The sequence below is a fragment of the Lacerta agilis genome, chromosome 6 (genome assembly GCF_009819535.1).
Source record: "Lacerta agilis isolate rLacAgi1 chromosome 6, rLacAgi1.pri, whole genome shotgun sequence".
In the NCBI taxonomy this organism is placed as follows: Eukaryota; Metazoa; Chordata; class Lepidosauria; order Squamata; family Lacertidae; genus Lacerta; species Lacerta agilis.
The window spans coordinates 71,226,784-71,249,099 of NC_046317.1; the positions used below are offsets into that span (position 1 = coordinate 71,226,784).

The 22,316-nt window shown below is 42.7% G+C and overlaps 1 long non-coding RNA gene across 2 annotated transcripts; it reads left to right on the top strand.

The window, feature by feature from the left end:
- Window positions 1-366: 366 nt before the first annotated feature.
- On the top strand, window positions 367-21,488 carry LOC117048923. 2 transcript variants are annotated; one of them, XR_004426892.1, is made up of 4 exons: window positions 367-875; window positions 8,389-8,498; window positions 9,201-9,308; window positions 21,447-21,488. It is a non-coding gene; the product is annotated as an uncharacterized LOC117048923 (long non-coding RNA). The 2 variants fall into 2 exon arrangements; XR_004426893.1 differs by lacking the exon at window positions 9,201-9,308 and having other exon boundaries at window positions 370-875; window positions 21,447-21,486.
- Window positions 21,489-22,316: the final 828 nt, after the last annotated feature.

The window sequence follows — 22,316 nt, forward strand, 5'->3', positions numbered from 1 at the left end:
CTGTAAGTTAAGCAACTTAAATGACTTAACTTACAATAAATTACACCAAAGCAAGGCTTTGGAATTTTACTGGGCAGTCATATTTTGGTTCATCTCTCCATCTCTGTATTGGTCCACCTTACCATCTCTGTATCAAACCTTTGATGCTCCATCTGTGAATTGATGACCAATCCTCATTACTTTTTCCACACACCCTTCCCAAAAGAGTAGAGCACATTTTCTCTCACTATTTAATCTTCATAGTTTACAGCCAGAAGATCTGGTGTGTAAATGGGCTGTGAATAATGACTCGCCTTGCTGTAGCTCTGTCTGTGACAGCTGGACATCTTGTTTACTTTGTCTGAAGAGATGACCTCCACACTTGCTGGTGCAGGGTGATTTTTCTCTCCGTTTATGCAAAAGAGACTCTTCGTCTTTTACAACTCTGATGGACTTGTATATAAATAGCTGTGTGTGCAGCAGAATTCAACCCAGAAGCCTTAAGCAAAGTCAGCAGTGGTAGGACTTTTCGAGCCCAAGTTAGAAACCACATGGAGCTTAATCATTAATCACCAGTCTTTAATTAACAGCTCTGAGCTTTGAACAAAAGGCACTTACCGCAAGGCTGCTGAGGAGCCCTGAAACTCTTTGGTGTGTTTTCATTTGGAGCACCCAGTGGTCTTCAGAAGAGAAGCTGATAGAGCAGCAACCCTTTGTGTCAAGGGTCAAGATAATAAGGAAGAGCAGATGTTTGTGGCCTTTTCTAGCCTGGCAGCAGTTTCAAGCTGACTCAACATGTACAAGCTGCCAGGTCTCCAAAGCAAGAAACCTACTTCAGCAGTGACTCGTTGAGAACAGGAATCCAGGCGATGTTTGCTGTTACCAGCTTTGCACAGGTGAGGGTCAAATCAGGCAGAAGGGAAGCTTCTATTGGCCTGGGAAAGTCGATGTTCAGAGTGAGATTGTTCAAAAGGGAGGGGGAAAGCACTTTGCAAACTGTCTTGACTACTCTTTGCAGCTTTATGAATTTTTATTTTAATATGGTTATTATATGATGTTGCAGTAAAATGATAGTAAAATCACTTCTGTGGATTGGCACAGATTAATAAAGGCTGTTTTGCATTAGACACATTTTTTGGAGGGATGGGAGTGGAGGATATTGTTAGCCCCCCGGCAAGTACCATCAAAAATGGTAGTGGATCTTACCTGAAGTCACAACCAAGTAGTAAAAGGGAGTTTGGGGGAAGCATGGCTATGATTTTGGGTAACTATTATGGTCATGTATACATGGGTAGGCAAACTAAGGCCCGGAGGGCCGGATCCGGCCCAATCGCCTTCTAAATGCGACCCATGGATGGTCCAGGAATCAGCTTGTTTTTACATGAGTAGAATGTGTCCTTTTATTTAAAATGCATCTCTGGGTTATTTGTGGGGCCTGCCTGGTGTTTTTACATGAATAGAATGTGTGCTTTTATTTAAAATGCACCTCTAGGTTATTTGTGGGGCATAGGAATTTGTCCATTTCCCCCCAAAAAATATAGTCCGGCCCCCCACAAGGTCTGAGGGACAGTGGACCAGCCCCCTGCTGAAAAAATTTGCTGACCCCTGCATTAGACAATGCATTCCCATGTTTAGAGGCAAAGCACTCCAAAAGTCTTGCAAAGTTTAAATTGAGACCAGTTTAGCATTTGACCTATAACCATGTCCTTTTGGTGTCACATTTGATGCCCTGTGAATACCCTAAGCTTTTGCCAGTAAACGTGGCTGAAAGCTCAGATGGGAACTGCATGTATCATGTCGGGTTAACTTTGGCCATCACTAGCTTCCAGAATGCATCCTCATCTGCTTGATGCAATGTTTGAGTTACAGAATTGACTGATAGAAACAAACCAAATATGCAGGGCAACCCTACATAGGTTTACTCGGTCCCACTATATTCAGTGGGGTTTATTTCTGCATTAGCCACTTAAACCACTGCAAAAAAAGACAAAAGAAAAAAAGAGGACGAAAGAAAGGTTATATATTTGTATATTTCCCTATGCTCATCAGATGCAAATTTAGAAATGATTGTTATAATTTAAGCAGAAATAAAATGTGTAACATGATAGTGGGGAAGACAGTGACAAAGGCCGGATCTAGACACATCAAAGAAGCGTTTTGGTTAAACGGGTTGCAAACTTTGTATGAGAAATCGGGTAAGCAAAAACAGAACTCCGCAGCGCCATCTGGTGTCACAGTGTTAGAATGCATAAACGACGCATATAAAGCATTTTTTCTTTGTCATTGTAGATGTAGCTGAGTCCAAGGTAACCTGCATGCCTGCTCAGCAGTGCTGTCAAGTATCCCGTTTTCCCCAGGATTCTCCCTTATTTTAAACAGTTTCCCACTGCTCTCCCTTATTTTTTACTTCCCTTAAATTTCCCGTTTTTAATGGAAGCAGCTCCTCCCCTGCTGGCCAGGGACTGGGTGGGAAGACCTTGCCTACTTGGAGAGAAAAGCCTTAGCCCTCAAAGCAAGTGGGAGCTGTTTCCCGCGCTTACAGGGGGGTGTATTCCTCCCCCTGCATCAGCCCTTATCTGTTGCCGCCGGGCCTCTCAGCCGGCCAATAGGGTTAGCTGGCGGGTGGAGCCTGGCTGCCTTTAAGCAGCTGCTGCTTCCTGTCCTGTTTTGATGGGATCAGACAAGAAGACAATGGGGCTCCATCGCGCAGAGCACATGGCTGCCCTCCTCTTTGCTCCGCTCCGAGCCCGAGCCCGCTTGGAGTTTACATTGCTGCTCCGCCCACTTTTGCTTCTGGCTCCGCCCACCAATGACATGTGACTGTCCCCGGGATAAGTGAGACTGCTGATCCCTTATTTTCAAATCCATAACTTGACAGCTATGCTGCTCAGTCTGCTTCCCAGGTCCCAACCACTGATGGGCAAGTTCAAGGCCCCTGGTTTACAGCTCTTAAAATAGAGGATACCTTCAAACTGAGAGCTGTCCTTCATCAGCTATTCAGATAGAGGACTGTCTTCTCTTTGATAGTGGGCCACCTGGCTTAGTGGGACACAAAGACTATAATTCCAAACACACTTGCTAGAGAGTAAGTAGGGTGCTCTTTGCTCCCTAGCAAGTGTTTTTAGAACTCTGCCCTTAGTTAAACACAGTTCTTAATATTTAAAAAGAGCAGTGTTGGGGCTTTACGTTGCCTAGAAACTACACCCCGTGTCTTAATAGCTCTTCCTTCTAATCACAAGCAAGTGAGTTGATTCTGGTTCATTCATGGTGAGGGAGAAAGCACTCTGCACATGATAGAAGACCTCCCTTCATTATGTTTTAGGGCCAGTCTTTGGCAATGAAAACCCGGTTTGAGGCTATGCCTAGACATAGGAATGAGAATTTGTTTTAACCATAAGTTTTCAAATGCTTAAAAATAAAATCTGGACAAAAATAAATATCCCATATATTTTCTTGCTTCCCCCCATCTTATTTCTTTTTCTCCATGTCAACACCAAACAAGACAGGACTAAAATTAATGGGGAAAGCAGCAATTAGCAAATTAGGTTAGCGGCGTGTTGCAGTGTGCCATGGCTGCCAGGTGTGAGGGGTTCTGGCAGTATATTTATTAGCGGCTGTCAGAAAAGTGACACTTTGATGAATGGAGCTGGGTAATCAGCACCCTCCGACAGTGAGCACTTCGAGGCCTCAACATGCTAAACTGCAAAATCAAACCTTTTTTTAACCCCCTGCACAAAAATAATAGAAGACCAAACCCCCTACCCAACCACCCCCATTCCTCGATAGGGGAAATATATTTTTTCCATCAGGAATTAATGATGTTGATGATAAGACAGAGAGAGAGAGAGAGAGAGAGAGAGAGAGAGAGAGAGAGAGAGAGAGACGGAAAAATGCAGTTTGATGTAGAAGAATTTCTGGGGTATGGATGTTTCTCCCTTTCAAGATAAGTATCACTTTAACATTTTGGGAAGTAGAATGCTTAAAAAAACAGGGGCCATGTCTATCCATGGCTGGTGGGGGGGGGAACATCTTGTTCTGCTAAGGTGAATTGAGTCAGTGACTTTGTGTGTGTTGCACCCTAATCCACAAATCAGTTAATTGGAGGTTTCTAAATTAATTAAACCGATTAATTAAACCAACTATTTTATCACTTTCTGTATCTACTCAATAAATTAATAAAAAAAGAAGTGCAGGTCTGGAGGCTGCAAAAATAGGCCATGAGAGATGGCATATGTATGTATGTATATATGTATGTACTCAGCAAATCCCATTGGATATACAGGAGATTTTTGGGTTTAGGGAAGAGGTGGTTAACTTCCTTGCCTCGAAGACTACCTTGAGGGACCACCTTCCTCAAGGGCTGCATGCACGCACTCCTGCCATAGACACATGTACACAGCCAAAGTAGGCAGGCAAGCATCCATGCACATCAGAGCGGGACACACTTGACACACCTAAACTTTAGGAGAAATTCACTTCCTTCCTAACTCCCCTCATCATAGTAGGAACCAGCTTGCACCAGCTATGCATGCTGCAAGTTATGGAAGCAAGAAGTTTGGTTTCTCAAGGGTGTGTGTGAAATTGACCTCCAAACCTGACTCCCTCCTCCTGGATCCATGAAGCGGCAAGAGTTCCACCAGCGAAACAGTTTTGAGGGTTGGGCTATAGTGAACCCTTTGGGGAGCAGCAAGAATGAATGTCTAGAAACGCACCCATCTCTGAAAAGCCTGGAAGGGATAGAACACCTTGCTAGGTATTTGCTTTGCATCTGTTTTGGGAGCAGAAGATCCCAGTTTCGATCTCCTGCATTTCCTCGTAGAGTTGGGAGACTCCTGCCTGAAACCCCAGAGAGCTTCTGACAGTCATTGGAAACAATGCTGAGCTAGATGGACCAACTATCTTACTTAGTATAAGCATCCGGTGTTCCTATGTTCTCAATTTGAAATGTGGAACCTTTCATGAGCTAAAACCCATGAGAACACAGAATTACAGAATTGCATGAGAATTGTAGAATTTAGAACCTGCAGTGCTATTTTTAATAGGAAAAAAATGGTGGCTATACTCACCCATGAAGCTGTTACAGTAAGTGCCACACTTTTAACTTTTTTGGGGGAAAGGTGCCAGGACTGCGTACCCTTGAGTGCCACCCCCCCTTGAAAAAAGCACCAAGAAGCTGAAAATACAAAATTGCAAGTGGGGACCTGAGACAGTGTGAGAAGGAAGTCAGTTTCTGGACCTACATGGGTAGTTCACTGGGCAAAGGCTTCAGAAGTGACCCAGCGTTGAGCACTCTCTTATTTCATACCTGTCCTAAATAACTTATGCCAGATTTCCAGTCGTGATACTACAACACTGAACTGTGAGCAGGAGAACTCCCTTGCAGACATGCCATTGGTGACCCAGAATAAATAAATACAGCAGAATTAAGCTCATGTTGCCTCAGAACTATTGTTTCAGATGCCAACCTACCTCCTCTCTAGCCCTGCCCAGCCTAGTCGTGACTGGTGCCATCTTCTGAGTAGTAGATCATGACTCTGTCTAACCTCCATGATCTATGATGCCCATACATCCTTAGAGCGAGAGTGCACTCTGGTGATGCATTACACCAATACATCATGGACACAGAGTTTGCTCGGGTGATGTATGAGTGCCCTGAGAATGTATTTCTCAAATGGTAGTATTGTTCAGGGACAAAGCCTAGCCAAAGAGTAGATTCAATTTAATTACAGTGCAAGTGGTAGTCCAATCCTAGGAGGCACTTTGGCACCTGAATGTTGGCACCCTAAAGAAATATAGGTTGCTGTTGCTTGTGCCATTGAGTTACATCCCAATGTGCCACATTTTTTAAGTCTTTTTTTTTTTTTTGCAGGGAGGAAGGAGCACAGGTTCAACAGCTATTCTGGGCAAAATACGTCTTTGGAAAAACACTTTTGGAAGAAAAAGCCATGAGTGGTTCTGCAGGATGAATAGCCAGCCATATCCTGTACACAAGGGAAACTAGTGTCTGTGCAAAAGGTACTGGTCTCCAGTCTTTAGGGTAAACAATCTGTGCAAATTCCTTCTTGTACATTTAGGATTGTAGAATCATAGAATCTTAGAGCTGGAAGGGACCCAAGGGTCATCTAGTCCAACCCCCTGCAATACAGGAGGAAGCTTTTCTATAAGCAACCAATAACATCTGGTGGTATGCTGCTGTTACTTTGATTGTTTAAATAATAGCCTGCTCATTTCTACTTCCTTACTCCATCAGTGAAGATAACTATGAGCCAACACAGGCATAGGCAAACTCGGCCCTCCAGATGTTTTGGGACTACAACTCCCATGATCCCTCGCTAACAGGACCAGTGGTCAGGGATGATGGGAATTGTAGTCCCAAAACATCTGAAGGGCCAAGTTTGCCTATGCCTGAGCTAACACCTAAAGTATCTGGCTATAGCTAATACAGTAATGCATTTGGGCTGAAGAACTGCTGTTATTGACAGTGAAGTTATGAGTCCTTTAAAACTTGCTCTAGTAAACAGAACCAGTAGTTCATTTTTGGGTGATCTAAATACCATGTCTTGATTTTAAGAGGGACAACCTGGAACTTAAAAGCATTTAAAGTTGATTCTATTTATTTAGGACTGAATCGCAACAACGGCTTCCTGTTGCGCTATGCTAAAGGTATTTTACCCGGCAGTGATGGAAATTATTGTGTTGTATCACCAATTGCTACTCTAGTGAAGGGTCACTGCTTGTTTTGTATGCATTTATGCTCTCTAATTGTATTGTCCCTTTCTCAGCAATGCTAAGATGGTTGTCTTATCACCAGTTAGGTACGACTGCTGCGGAGGTTCATTTGGCGTACATTTAAACGCTAATTGAATTGTCACAGACTGTGCTCTTGTATTCCATTGCCATGTGACTCTGGCCTTTATGCACACACACTTGGGAGGTAACTGAGGGTCATACCCTGTGCATCTGATGAAAATCTGATGAAATGGTCTCTAGTCCATGAAAGCCAATGCCATTAGAAAATGTGTTAGTCTGTAAAATTTGTTGGTTTCACTGCAACTGACATGGCGATCCCTGTGGAAATTTGCCTCGGCTTACACAACATTCCACTTCCAGGTAATTTACCCTGAAGTCATATCCCCCCTCCCTAAAATTGAAAGCACCCATGACATGGTGTCCCTTTTCATTGTGAATAATCATTTGGGTGAATGAGTTGCTATGGCTCTCATTCTGGCTCCTGTTCTGTTCTTCTCCCCCCACCCTTCCTGGACATCGTATCGTTTTCCCTTTCTTCGCCAAGGGTTCTATAGGCAAAGGTATGCAGTATCTCTTGGGGAAAGGAAGGAAGGAAGTAAGGAGGGAAGGAAGGAAAGAAGGAAGGAATACCTTCTTTGAAATCCTCTCCACCTTAAAAATGGGTCCTTCTGTATCTACTAGGCATGTTCTAAATTGTTCTTTGTTTTATTACCCTTTGCAATTATACACCTTGTGCACTCTTTCTTGCCTCTGTGCATTATTCTGGCCTTGGATATTTATTCTTAGTTAAATGGTAAGTACACAAGGTTCTGTTCTCTGGCTTCTACCCCCTACCCCAACACAGCAGCACGTAGCTCACTAGTAGCGGCTGCTATAAGTCTTGTTGATGCACTGTATTGTTAAGCCATTAGACTTTGGTTTTGCAAGAGACGCACAGAAAACACTTCCCCCCCACCTCCCCCAGCTTTTGTGTGACCTGAAATGTAGGTTCCGCTAGCAGTGAACTCAATCACGGTTCTCTCCTAGGCTGCTATTAAACCTTGGCTCTAACCATCCAAGAAATTAATCTCCAATGCCCAACCTCTCCCCGTCCCTACTGTGCTCTGTAGCAGCTGCACACCACCTTTGATCCTCAACCGCATGACTTCATCCATAAACCTACGTATCTTGCTGTGACTATTGAACCTCTTCCTACTGTCTGTTGTAAGTAAGGGCTAGGAGAATCTTCAGGACTTTGGTGTTTTACATGTGTCTGCCTCAATCATAGTTTACTTTTACCCTGGGTTTTAAAAAATAGAAAGGAAGTCAAGGGCTTCTCTTTCCCCCAAGTCTTATCCCGATGAGATTCTTCGATAAAGAGGATAACTTACACAATACAGTGAGGCAAAAAAGCTGCCATGTTTTTATTAGATATTGGATGCCAATTTCATTGGGATCCCTGATGGTGACTATGTGACTTTTACTCCAAAACCTTCTTTTAGTTTAAAATGTTATGATCCTACCCAGGAAGTGAGTCTTTACATGGTTAGGCCTTCAGATGAAGGTATTATGGGACTAATAATAACAGCCATTTTTCTAGTGTGGTTAAACCCATTTCACACATCTCAGTAATCCTTACAGTGGGCCTGTGAGGAGTTATTTATTATTCCCATTTTACAGATGGACTATTGAGACGGAATGATCATGGCTTGCCAAATTCATGGTAGAGGCAAGATCAAAACCTGTGACATTTGGGTCCACAGCATGCTCCTAACCATGTCTACTCAGAGGTTAAGTCCGATTGCATTCATGGGCTCGACAGCCAGGTAAGTGGAGTTAGGATTGCAGCTGCATCTGCTTACTACTTTTAGTGTTTTAGAAACCACTTCTCAGTCCCCAAGAAGATTAAAAACAACAACATTAAAAAGCAAGATTCATCTAAAGAGCCCAGCCAGTGGAAACCTTGCTCAAGGACATTGGCTTGTACAAATGGGCTTTGCTTTTGTGCCCCCAAAACTGGCTCTGGGGAGGTTCTGGAGAACCCCCTGGACAGCGCAAGTGGGGAGGAGAGAGGATTCATTCCATATGTCAAACTGAAATGCTTGCACAGATGGAATATTCATATTGGTGTGATGGTGAATCCAACCCAATAAATCCATTCCTACATATGTACAATTCATATTTCATAAAGGACTGGGACACACCTCAGGGAAAGCCTTCTTAATCAAAAAGGAGTTTTTTTCGTTTTCTTTTGCCATTATATGCTACAATTTGTCTAGTCCTTCAATGGGCAAACTGCCACTCCGGGGGGAAGAAAGGAGCTTCCAGAGAACAGCTGAATTCACAGTGAGCACATTTGCATGGCCAGGTTTGGCTTTAAACAAGAATGCTAAGTTAAGAGATTTTTTTGGGCACATGGCTTCACTTTTTTTTTGGCTGTTATGTGATGTTGAGGTCCCACCTTGCAAAAATTCTCCTTTAATTACTTCTAGAGAAGCAAGATCCAGTTGGTAAACTCTGCAGCTCGAGGACAACTTTTCTTGCCAAGCATGCATTACCAAAGACTAATTGTTAGCATGGTGCACCTGCCTGCTCCCCTGGTAGGCAGAGCCAATGAGAGGGGGGAAAGTAATTTATTAATGATCAAGTCACAACTAGCAATGAAAACAATAGGAGTGTCTGCAGGCAGCACTGCTGGGGGCAGAGGTGCAGGTGCTTCGTGCCCTAAATGGGAGAGTCGGCATATTTTTTTTATGAAGCTTGTTTGTAGCCCTTTCTCCATTTCCTTCTGCTCTGTGCATGCTCCCTTCCCTTGTCTTAATGTTTTGCCTTCACAACAGGCTCAGCATTCTTGCTTGGGGTGATAAAATAGCTGTCAACTTGAGCATGGAGGAAAAGCACAGAAGCGATAATAATAATAATAATAATAATAATAATAATAATAATAATAATAATAATAATTTTATTTGTACCCCGCCCATCTGGCTAGGTCCCCCAAGCCACTCTGGGCGGCTTCCAACAAATATTAAAATACATTAAACACACACACACACACACACACACACACAAACACACAAATACACCAAACAACAACAACAACAACAACAACAACAACAACAACAACAACAACACAACCACCATAAAGACCAAATGAATTGGAGCTGAATTTCCATTGAAACAAATGATTTGTATTGAGGCTACTAATGTGGTACAGCTAAAAAGGAAAAAGGCGAAAGAATGCTTATAGCTGTGGACACACTTGAGGGGTTAAGAGCTACTCTCAATCAGCGACTTATTCTTTTTGTGAGATTTGCTACAAAGTTCACTAGTATGGATGGTTAGAAAATACACAGATTTTCCAAATGGCATGCCATCTAGCTTGGCATCATCTACCATGACTGGCATTGACTGCCACAAGCTCCTTCTTGCTGGAGTGGGCATCAGAGCTTGGGTGCTTTTTAGGAGGCTAAAACAATTAATACTTCGGTTTATGTGTAATGGAGAAAACATCCTGGAGTTTGCTGGCAGTTAGAAAGGAGTGTGGGAGCTTACAATGAAAAGAAAACAAAGATCTATACAAGTGTTCCAGCATTTTCCAATGCTGGGTCCCATTATGTTGTTGGACACCAACTCCCATAATCTTTAGGCAGCGTGGTCAATGGCCAGGGATAATGGGAGTTGTAGTTCAGCACTATATAGGGAGCCAAAGTTGAAAAAGGCTCATGTATACCAACAGTGCGTTTTATAAAAATATATGTTATTGTTCCATCATAGATAGGGTCCATCAGGTTTGACAGGTGGCAGAACAACCAGGACCGAGATGTCTTTATGGTCTATTTCACAATCCTCCACTCTCATTTCTCATTTCTACTGCTTTCTTCTCATTCATTGTTGAGGCCATATCCTCAGGCAGAGCAAGGGGGCAGAGCCGGGAGGACTTTTCGAAATCTGAATATGCTCCCTCCTTCCTCAAAACAAACACAGTTTTCACCCTGAGAAAAGGAGGTAATAAATATTTTGGAATAAGACAAGTTACACTAGTGGAATGCGCTCCCCAGGGAGGCATGCCAGACACCATCTTTGTTTAGTTTTAAGTGACAGGCAATACTCTCCCCTCCCCCCCCCCCCAGATTTTGGCCTTCAACTCAAAGGTTATTGTGGCCTCTTTAAATCTTTTGGGTTATATTTTTTAAAGAAAGGTGATTAGCAAATACAATAATAATAAATAATAGTAGCTGTAATGCAGGGCAGGGCAGCTCTCAGGCTCCCCCCCCCCCAGCTGTGATGATATCATCAGTTGGTGTGATGATGTCAGAAGTGATTATGTCATCTGCCAGAGCATCCTTGTTCTGACAACTGAATGAGGTGGCAATGCAAACATTATTCTTTAAAATGATAGCATGGAGGAGGATTCTCATCCAAGGAAAGCTTCTGTTTGGTTTCTGTGCTCATTCTCTGACTTCTGCTGTACTAATTCGACACAGCCTTTACTACAGTTTGAAGGCCTTGTGATCACCTCATTCATTTGCCAAAGCAAGTGGAAGCCGTCACTTACCATGGTACTCTGGCGGATGATGCCATTGCTCCTGCACTATCTCTCTCTCTCTCTCTCATCCTGGAGCTGCACTCCCTTGCTCCCCAGGTCCTGTTCCACCACACTGTTACATTTAAAATAAATACAAATGCATGTTTCTAGTTCTCCTGGATGCATATGAATAAGGAGCAATGCATGCAAAATTTTTGAAATTAATCCAGCTTTATGCCAACCAAGCATGGTTGGCATATAGTTTATTAGGGGAGAACCTAAACACAGTGATATATTTCTAAGCTACGTTAATTTCAGTGGGGCTTTTGCATGCATTAATTGATGAAGGATTGTAATGATCATCACATCGCAGCAGGATTGCGGTTTAGCAAGAGCAGGATTGTTTTTTGTTTAATATTCTGAACATATTTGTACACTTCTAATTGGAGTAATCCAAACAGACCCAAGTCTGAAATTAATTAAGTCTTGGTTCTCATAAGGTAAAGGCGTGAGCAAGGCCCGTGTAAGAGACAAAGAAGGAAAAGGAGAGTTACGGAGGCATAGCTCTACTTGCGCACCATCATCAAGCATGTGTAATAACTACCCCATTTCATTTTTTATTTTTTATTTTTTTAAAGATTTTTTATTATTTTACAATAAAACAAAGAATGAAGAAAAAACCTTACATAAACATAAACACAATAAAAACACAATACATAATAAACAATTTCATTTTTTAAGGGAAAAGCAGCTGTCAAGATTAATAGGAGCTGTAGTCCAGCAACATCTGGAGAGTCACAGGTTCCTCATACCTGACAAGTTAGCCTATGAGCTTTTCAAATGGGAAATTAAGCACAACTATGCATGAGAGCCCTTTTGCCCTACATAATGAGGGTTAGGACAGGAAGGCTGTTGATCTCTATGCATATCCATATTATGCTGCTTTATTTTATACAATGAGGAGAGATGTAAACCAGGCTTCTGCGGAATGTCCCCACTAAGCTGAATTCTAAGGAAGCAATCACATACAATAGCTTTATCCATTCAGCAGTTCAAATCCATATTTACCCTCCAGCCTCCTGATCAGCATTGGAATTTTCTAGCTTTTTTCCTCTGGGTTAATGCTGCTGCAAAGCTGTCCATCAGGACCTCTGCTGGCTTCCGCAGAGCACCATTAATAAAGTCAGTGAAATAGAGAAATGGGATCCTTCTGCAACTGCTCAGATTGTGGTGTGTATGTGTGTGTTTTCACCCCTGTGAAGCCAGCTGGGGTGCCCGTGTTGTGGATAAATGCAGTGATGAATGGTGGGTCAAAGAAGGAGCAGGCTGATTTCGCTCCAAGCTTGACCCTGTCTCAGGTCTGATGTTTGAAATGACAGGTGCATTAAAAAGTTATTTGTTTGGAGTGGGGGAAGGGGAGTCATTTGCAGGGCTTGGTGGACGCGGCACCTGGCCTAGCAGGAAAAAACTGGAAGAAAAGTGATCCAAGTTCTTTCCTGCGTACAGTGCAATCTTTTCTTTATGAAGTCAGCTACTGTGAAAATTCATGGACAGGTCAATGCACCAGGTCAGCGGCTTCTTCTCGCACATAGGGAGAATAAATGGGTTAGTTGGAGTCTCCTTATTGAGCTAGTTGTGTGGGAAGGAACTTTATAATAATCCATCACAAATAATCCAGCTATCTTATCATTGATTTCTCAAAGCATCCCACCCCACCCCCCTATTTAGATTTAAAACGGGCTCACGAAACCTTGGAACAGGTGTTCACATTTCGATATCTGATTGCTCCTTGCAATCTTGAAGTTTCCGTTTGCCATCTGTAAAGTGGAGATAATAGCAACCTGTCTTTCAGGGTTGTTGTAAATCATCCAAAGCACAGAGGTGTGCAGAACATTTTGTGGAGAGAGTGGGCTATATCTTTCCAGGGGAAGGAAAACTCCATTCCTCCCATCTCAGCAGTGTGGTGTAGTGGTTAAGAGCGGTAGACTCGTAATCTGGTGAACCGGGTTCGTGTCCCTGCTCCTCTACATGCAGCTGCTGGGTGACCTTGGGCTAGTCACACTTCTCTGAAGTCTCTCACCTCACAGAGTGTTTATTGTGTGGGAGGAAGGGAAAAGGAGATTGTTAGCTGCTTTGAGACTCCTTAGGGTAGTGATAAAGTGGGATTTCAAATCCAAACTCTTCTTTTTCAGCATCCTCAATTTTGACTTTGTCCCACACAATGCCTTAGCACTCTTGCACCTCCAAGAAGAGATGGGTGAATTTGTCAGTTTGGGTGTCTCTCAGTTCCTTATTTTTCCTATTGAAATTCAATTATCTACATTTACATACCATTTTATGGATATTTTTTTTTAAAAAAAGAAAAAGTCATTATGGAAAGTCATCAACATTTTTGTGTGAATGTCTTCTGATGTACACAATTTTGTATGCATTTTTGCCTCATTGACACATTTTTGCAAAGCAATTTCCCATAGTACAATGCATTTTAAAATGTTATTTTCACTAATATATGCATTTTGATGCAAAAATTACCCCAGTATATGCATTTTTGTACACATTATTTAGCAGGAGGACTGCATTGCAAAATTCAGAGAATTGTGAACTTTGATGGGTTCCTGTGTTTTGGTTCACACATTGTTTCAGAAAATTGTGCAGGTTCACCTTTAAATGTGAACTAAATTGAATTTCTTTCCCCCTTCTGTACATCAAATTCACCTATGCCAGCTTGTCACTATTTTAGAGGGCAGATTAAAGTGCATACTGGAGCTTTGGGTATGTACAGTCAAAGTGGATTAAAGAGCTAATGGAAAGACGTATAAACACTCCACGAGGTAATTCAGATGAATGCATGACAAATGCTCACTAAAGACTGGATATGGTCTAACCTTCACATACGCAAATCAGGATGAATGCTCAATTAACACACTGTATTACTTCCTCTTCGCTTTGTTCCATGTGCCTTTGGGCAGCTGAGGATTGGTACGATGCATGGCTTGCCTCTGCTGCTTTTTTGCGGGGGGCTGGGCATAGGAAGAGTGCAAAGTGTCAGGAATGCATCACCCCACATTCTACTAGTGCTTGTGCTGAGAAAGGGGCTTGACAACACCTTCTCCCATATAAACTGCCCAAGTCACTGCAGTCTTGGATGGGGTGCTTCTGCTGATCATACCACCAGCTACAGAATTCCATCTGGTGCTAATGCAGACAAAGGCCATCTCCCTCCTGATGCATACCTGTCCCTAATGAATTCAGGCAAATGCCAATTGTGGGGATGCCTGCTGAAGGCACACCTGTTCACCTGCTTTCTGAGACCTTTATTTACTATTGATTAATACCAGCTCCTGAAGTCCTTGGTCATTGTTATGAATTTACTGGTTTTGTTGGTGTTTATTTTTATAGGATATTGCTATTTTTTAAATATTGCATCAGCCACTTGGATATTTCTTTTGTAGATGAAAAGCACAGAACTAGGCGTTGAGGCTAGATCTTGCAGTGCTTTAGAACAGCCTCTGGATAGGCAAATGAAACAGTGGATGTACTTTCTTCAGTCAAACCAAGCAGCTTGGAGTCCACTGGTCTGGAGATTGCTGGAAGAAATATGTGCACAGGAAACTTCATTTAACTAAGTCAGACCACCTGTCTACCTAGTTCAATATTGCCCACATTGACTAGAAGCAGCTCTCCACAGTTTCTGACAGGGGACATTTCCAGGCCTACCAGTAGATGCTGGGGATTGAACCAGGGACCTTCTGCATGCAAGGCAGATGTTGTACTGCTGAGCTACAGCCTTTCTCCAGAGTTAACATCATGACGAAGAAGGAGGAGGAGGAGGAGGAGGAGGAGGAGGAGGAGGAGGAGGGGAGTCTCAAAGCGGCTAACATTCTCCTTTCCCTTCCTCCCCCACAACAAACACACTATGAGGTGAGTGGGGCTGAGAGACTTCAAAGAAGTGTGACTAGCCCAAGGTCACCCAGCAGCTGCATGTGGAGGAGCGGAGACACGAATCCGGTTCACCAGATTACGAGTCTACCGCTCTTAACCACTACACCACACTGGCTCTCTCCACACTGGAGCTCAGCCTTGAGGCACACTGATTTATTTCCACAGAGCTCAAGAAGGAAATATTCACAATGGAGTGACCCTCTTATTTGTGACTACAGTGTGAGGCTTTTATTCTAGACTGCACATCACATTGTGGGAGGAAAAATCACTCCTGTGTAGTCAGTGAGCATAACTATGAACTGAATGATTTGTGGCCAGACTCCAGAGGTCATATGCTGTTGCTGAGACTCTATCCTCTGGTGAATTTAACTTGGTCACAGGACAATCAAAATGAAAAGCTGTTTGACTGCTATTTGATTCCACAATGTAAGTGCTTCAGAATATCTGGGGCTTGCGTTTATTTTGCGTATCTGTCTCCTAGTCATATACATTAAATGGAATCAAGACTTCTGATTTACACTAAAACAAACCTATTTTCTTGTGGGATTTATGCCTTTGCCACTATACACCCCTGCACTGCACAGCAGGATTTATTTTTTTTAAAATCACTCAATTTCTTTTTCCTGACATCTATTTTAATGCCAGTGGCAGGACAGGAATGTAAGAAGTGGCCCTCATAACTGAGCATTTTACAGGATCTTAAAGCAATAAAAGCAAGACTGGGTGCAAAACAGTGTATGGTTTATGATGCTAGTGGATCAGTCCTTTGTTAGGTAAATTGGTCGTAACTAATATTGGTCATATGGCAGGAGATAATGGTTAGGACTGGGATGAGGAGACTGTGACTCTCCAGATGTAATTGGACTTCAACTCCCATAATCCCTGACCATTGGACATGTCTGGGACTGATGGGATTTCAGAGTCCAGCAACATCTGGAAGACCTTAGGGTCCCCAGTCTTGGGTTAGGAGATGGTTAGAAATCTCCCAATGCATTTGTGTGAGACACCTATCAGAGAGAAGGTGATATTCCCTCTAAGTGAGGGCAGGAAGCAGATTTGTTTGTTTGTGTCTGTGTGTCCCATCAGCCCCAGCCACCATGGCCAGTGATCAGGGATTTTGTGAATTATGGAAGGCATCTCATTGGTTATCCCTGTGTTACTTGATTTAAGTCAAATGGTTTGGCTGCAGAGCAACACACAGTGGAAAAAAGCTTTTATTCATTGTTTTGTTTTGTTTTTTTAAAAAACAAATGAACAGCCCAAATTGGTTAGTTCTTCACTCTTACCCAGTTCCAAGTTTTGTGGAGGAAGGGAAAGACTTTGATCAACCTGTGCATTTATTCAGCCCAATGCCTTTTGTAATACACATTGTTCATTTACAAATGTACCCATTGTACAGATGCTTATGGGGATGCAAGTTTCCACCAGGGGGAAATCTTAAAATCCATTTCTCTCTCTCTGTGCCAATTTTAACCCAGCTTCTTTCTCTCTCCCCTCCATTTTTTTTTTGACATGCATTTACCTAAGAGGAACACAAATATTGTTTCCCCCACCCTGCCAGCTATGGTTGAGTTGCTTTCCTAGCAGATCTCAATTTCCCTGTGAATTGGCAGCCATCAATACTGGACAAACCACCCTTCAGTTCCATGGCTCATAACACTCCTGAATAAGCCCAAGCTGCTTATTCAATGTATCTGACGAATGTCCCCAAAGAACACCTTACAGGCTGGTTCACTACAGCTCTCTTAGCAGCAGAATGTGAAATGAAACAAACATTCATTATTAAGCCCTGAGTGGTTTTTTTAAGGTTGCCAAAAGCTGAAAACGGGCATTGGAGAACTCTGTTGTACTTACACAGAACAATGAGGGCTGAGGTTGTTTACTGCTTTGCCTCATGATATGAGAAGATGGAGCATCAGTCGGGAAGAATATAACGAAACTCTTTTCTCTGTAGTGAGTACACACAGACATAGAAAAAGACCCTCTCTGAAGTGTCTCTCCGCAGCAACTGATTTAATGGGCCATTTGGGAGAAATTGATGCAGCTTTCAATAGATAACTGATATGGCTACTTAAAAAAACCAAAACAAAATCCCACCACACAAGCTGGTGTAAATACTCCCAGTGTACAAAACATTCCTGCTAAATATATAGCCCAGTAGTAAATATAAACTGAGGTAGAGGTGCTGTAAATACCTTTAGGTGGCAGTGATTAATATAACACCTGGGTCTGTAAAAGTAAAGAGAATGTGGAAGGAACCTTGTGGATGAGGAGGTAATGGTCTTAAACATACCATTTAGGGTATATACGCCTGTGTGTTTGTGTTTGAGAAAAGAGGGGTCCCTCAGAGTTTGGAAAGCTGTGCATTCTTCTTTCCGACACAGACTTTCCCTGCTTAGTTGATTAAGAGACTTTGCACTTCTCCAAAAGACTGGTGCATTCAGTGGACAAGACTAATAGTGGGTCCAACAGTCAAGAAGTCAAGAAGATGCTTTCTGCACATGATGTAGAGGGAATACTACTACTACTACTACCACCACTAATTTTATACCCTGCCCATCTGGCTGGGTTTCCCCAGCCATTCTGGGCATCTCCCAACAGAATATTAAAAACACAACAAAACATCAAACATTAAAAACTTCCCTAAACAGATGTCTTCTAAAAGTCAGACAGTTGTTTATTTCCTTGACATCTGATGGGAGGGCGTTCCACATGGCAGGTGCCACTACCGAGAAGGCCCTGTGCCTGGTTCCCTGCAACCTCACTTCTTGCAGGAAGGGAACCGCCAGAAGGCCCTCGGAGCTGGACCTCAATGTCTGGACTGCATGATGGGGGTGTTTGTCCACAGACAGCTTTCTTGTCCGCGTTTGTCCACAGACAGCTTTCCAGGTCATGTGGCCAGCATGACTAAACCGCTTCTGGCACAACGGGACACCGTGATGGAAACCAGAGTGCATGGAAATGCCATTTACCTTCCTGACACAGCAGTACCTATTTATCTACTTGCACTGGCATGCTTTTGAACTGCTAGATTGGCAGAAGCTAGGACAGAGCAATGGGAGCTCACCCCATTACGGGGATTTGAACCGCCAACCTTCTGATCTGCAAGCCCAAGAGGCTCAGTGGTTTAGACCACAGTGCCACTTGCATCTCATAGAGATACACCTTGAATAAATTGGATTTTGGTCCCTGCTCTTCCCTGCCCCTCCCCCAGCATGCAAATATCCTTTGGTTTTCAGCCCTCTCGGGACTGGTGGCAGCTAGAGGAATAGGTATCTTAATATGTTTGAGTGAATCAGTGAATGTAGGAATATTATACATTTTCTGTCCTTTCATAAATATTTGGTGCACAACTCTCCGATCTCTGGGCAACCGGTCTTTCCCAGGACACATTTGTGTAAAGCTGTAAAACCTACCCAATAACTGGAAACTGTAAATCCAGAAATTGGCACATCAATGCTCATAAGTAAGGGCAAGACCTTTCTGTCAATGTTCATTTACAGAACAAATGCTGGGGGACTATTCTCAGCGGAGCTGTAAATATCCCCATTGTACTAATGTACTGGGAATCATTGCCCTAGGCTAGCGACTGTTTTTAATTGGAATGCTGGATTAGTGAAATCAGATGAACTAAGCAGCATCACAAATATTTTATATATTTGATGGTGCTGATACTATTAATAATATAGCAGTTTTCATAGACCCCCACAACTACTGATTAAGCTGCTTTACATAGCGGTAATACAATAAAAATACAATTAAAAAAGAGTTTAATTTTCATTTAAATTTGTCATTTAAGCCTAAATTTAAAAGGCGGGGGAGGAATTGGAAAAGTAAACAAACACCAAAGATGGCTGATTTGGGAATCCTCCAGCATCATGTGGATTTTTTATTTTAAGAAAAACATCCTCCCTACTGAAAGTGAAAATGCTTGATGAAGGCAAGTTAATGGGAGTGAAGGAATAACCAATATATCCAGTATAGTAATGGTGGTATAGGGGAAATCTCTGGATTGCAACCTGACAGCTTTATTTTGCAGTTACTTTCTTATTATTATTATTATTATTATTATTATTATTATTATTGCTGCAACAGACCCTGGCTTGGTGAGCAAACATGTGAAGACACTGTACCTGTAAATGAGAACTGAATCCATGCATCTGGAAAGCAGGAAGGCAAAGTCTTGCTATGGAGGCAGCGGAGGTTAAGGAAGAAAAAGCCCTGCTCCCACACAGAGCTTGGACTCCTTAAGAGTTCATGGAAAACTTTCCAGCATACACCTGAGCTTGCAAATTCATTGTGCAATATGTTTAAAAAGGAGAGAGAGAGAGAGAGAGAGAGAGAGAGAGAGAGAGAGAGAGAAAGAGAGAGAGAGAAGAGCAAAGATAGAGGGAGTATTGCTCAGCCAGCCTAAACCAGAGCGTGTACCTGGACAGCTGGTACTTTTCAAAGTGCCTTCATTTTATAGCTATCCATCATGCACAAGGGAGAGCAGCCAAGCCCTGAATTGCAGAACTAGTACCTTGGGAGTGTTCAGCTGTGAAACCTAAGTTGGCAGCACAGATTTGCCATATGAAAAATGCTCGGAGGGTTCCCCCCCCTCCCCTTTATTTGATGGAAGCGAGAAGGGTTCACAGTCTCTGAATCAATTCCCAAAGAAGAGTACTGTAATTTTTGGCAAGGAAAACATCCAACAGGATGTATTTTTAAACCAACAAGATCCCCTCAGAAACGTTTGGAACTTTGGGTCTGAAAAGCTTATGGAGGTCAGTTAAAGAAGGTGATGGGCCTGCTGCTCACGTTACATTTTGTGCCAGGAAAATGTTTTACAGAAATGTGTATATCGAGGGAACCTGCTTATGAAAATGTGTCCATTAGGAGAAATTTGTGCTAAAATCCTGAGGCATGTTTGTGATGACTTTCTGAAGAAAATTCAAAAACTGGTGTGGAAATGAACTTAAGGATGGAAAAATTAGGAAGCTAAATTGGAATATTCACTCTTTGCCAGAGTGGACCCACTGATTTCACCACTGCCCAGCAAAGAAACTACTGAGGGCCAAACAACATGTGATGATAATAGGGCTTTTGAAAAGGAATGCCTAAGCCAGAAGGTTTTTTGGAGAGGTGTGAGCATTTGTGAGCGCCAATCCAGAATATGCTCCCAACCCAGATCGGGAGCATGCGCCAGTTTCCTACTGAAAACCACCACTGTGGCAGGGAGCAATAAACAATACCTTTGCAGGGCAAGTAACTTCCAGAAATCTGTGTGATGCTTGGCTGGAAATTGCCATGGTCTCCGAATACAACCCCCCCCTCCAGAATGAAAGCAGACAGTTTATGTGTGTGGTGTAGTGGTTAGAATGGTGGACTAGGACCCAGAAGGTCAGGGTTCAAATCCTCACTCAATCATGAAGTTGACCTTGGGCCAGTTAAAGTCTCTCAGCCTAACTACAGTGACAGTCTAACCACTGTCACAGCCTGTAGCCTGACCATAGTCCCAGTCGCTCAGACTAACAACCTCACAGGGTTGTTGTGGGGAATAAATAAGGTGGGTGGGGAGAACCATGTATGCCACCTTGATTTTCTTAGAGAAAGAGGTGAGATATAAATCCAACAAGCCAACAAACTTTAAAAGGCGCTTGCTATAACTAACGTTTGGCCCTGGAACCACCTCAGACATATGTGTATTCAAGGATTTACTATTGAGGAGGTTGTTTTGCATTTGTTCACCCATGCCAGAGGGCAATTTGGAGAAAGCATGTGCATCCTGGGGAACTTCCATCCACCTCACTGAGAAAGCCAACCTTTCGCTTTGAGAATTACTGCCGTTAAGCCCCATAGTCGGCTCCAAACAGCAATTCTGATTTAATCAGGGTTCCGCAGTCTGTAAGTCCATAGGTAAATAAAGCAGCCGCTATAGTTTATCATTTATTTATGAACCTATTTGCGGCCGGTGTTTTGCATATTAATCAGCGGTTCTCCATGTGGCAATTCTGTATTGAGAAGAAAAGGCGGGGGCCAGAAATGGCCTTCTCCTTGCCATGTGACTTCTCTTGCCCCTGGATAATATGCAGAGAATTAGATTAGAAATAGCCTTATGAATAAATGATGAAATCCCGAGTTATGTATATATTTAAATGGCGGTGTCACTCTTGAGAACACATGGGAAACAGCTTCCCTACTGCCCCCCCCGACCTGCCTCCACCACATCTTTTCCACCACGAGGCCACAGAGGAAAATGCTGTATTAAAATGTGTTTGTCTTGCTTTAGGTGGAAAAGAAGCACAGAGCATCTGAGGTGAAGAAGACACCCAAGGCTCCTGTTGTCACAGAAGACCAAGTCATGGGCTAGGAGGTGCCATATGCTATTTTTAACCATGTGCCCAAAATAATGGGGTGCCAGGAGAAAGTAAGTGAGTGGAAGATTACAATGTTCTTGACCACAGAGCCCATCGCTGTGACACATACCAGCTTAGCATACAAAATATGTAGTGTCTCTTATGGTAAGATGAGAATACTGACATGTTTCTTTTTAAAACCCACATATATATAGATATTTCCCAGAAAGGGGTAGCTGTGTTAGTCTTTTGCAACAAAAGCAGTGAAGAATTTTGTGGCACTTGAGAGGCTAACACATTTACTTAGGCCAGGGGTGGGGGAGAAACTTGATTCTGTTTGCATTTTGATGAGAAAATACCCAATTTCCGCTTCTGCAACCAGTTACTGAACTCAAATCACTGAGGAAGAGCTGTAGCTAAGCAGCAGAGCACTGCTTTGCATGCAGCAAGGCCAAGGTTCAATCCTCAGCATTTCCAGGAAGGGCTAGGAAAGCATCTCTGCATAAAACACTGGAGAGCAACTGCCAGTCAGTATGGACAATATGGAGCTATATTGACCAATGGTTCAATTTGGTATGAGGCAGCTTCTGTTAAAGAGATGTTCCATATGCATAACATGTAAAGTTTATATGCACTGAAGTTTTTTTTTTTGGGGGGGGAACTTATGTAAAGGTTTGCATTTGCAAAGTAGAAAAGTTTGTATTAGGCATGAGAGGTTTCACACTGACAAATGCGGCAGAAAAGGTGGAATGTTCCATTTCAGTCTTTAAGTTAATCAATGACTCATCCTGGAAACCTGAGCT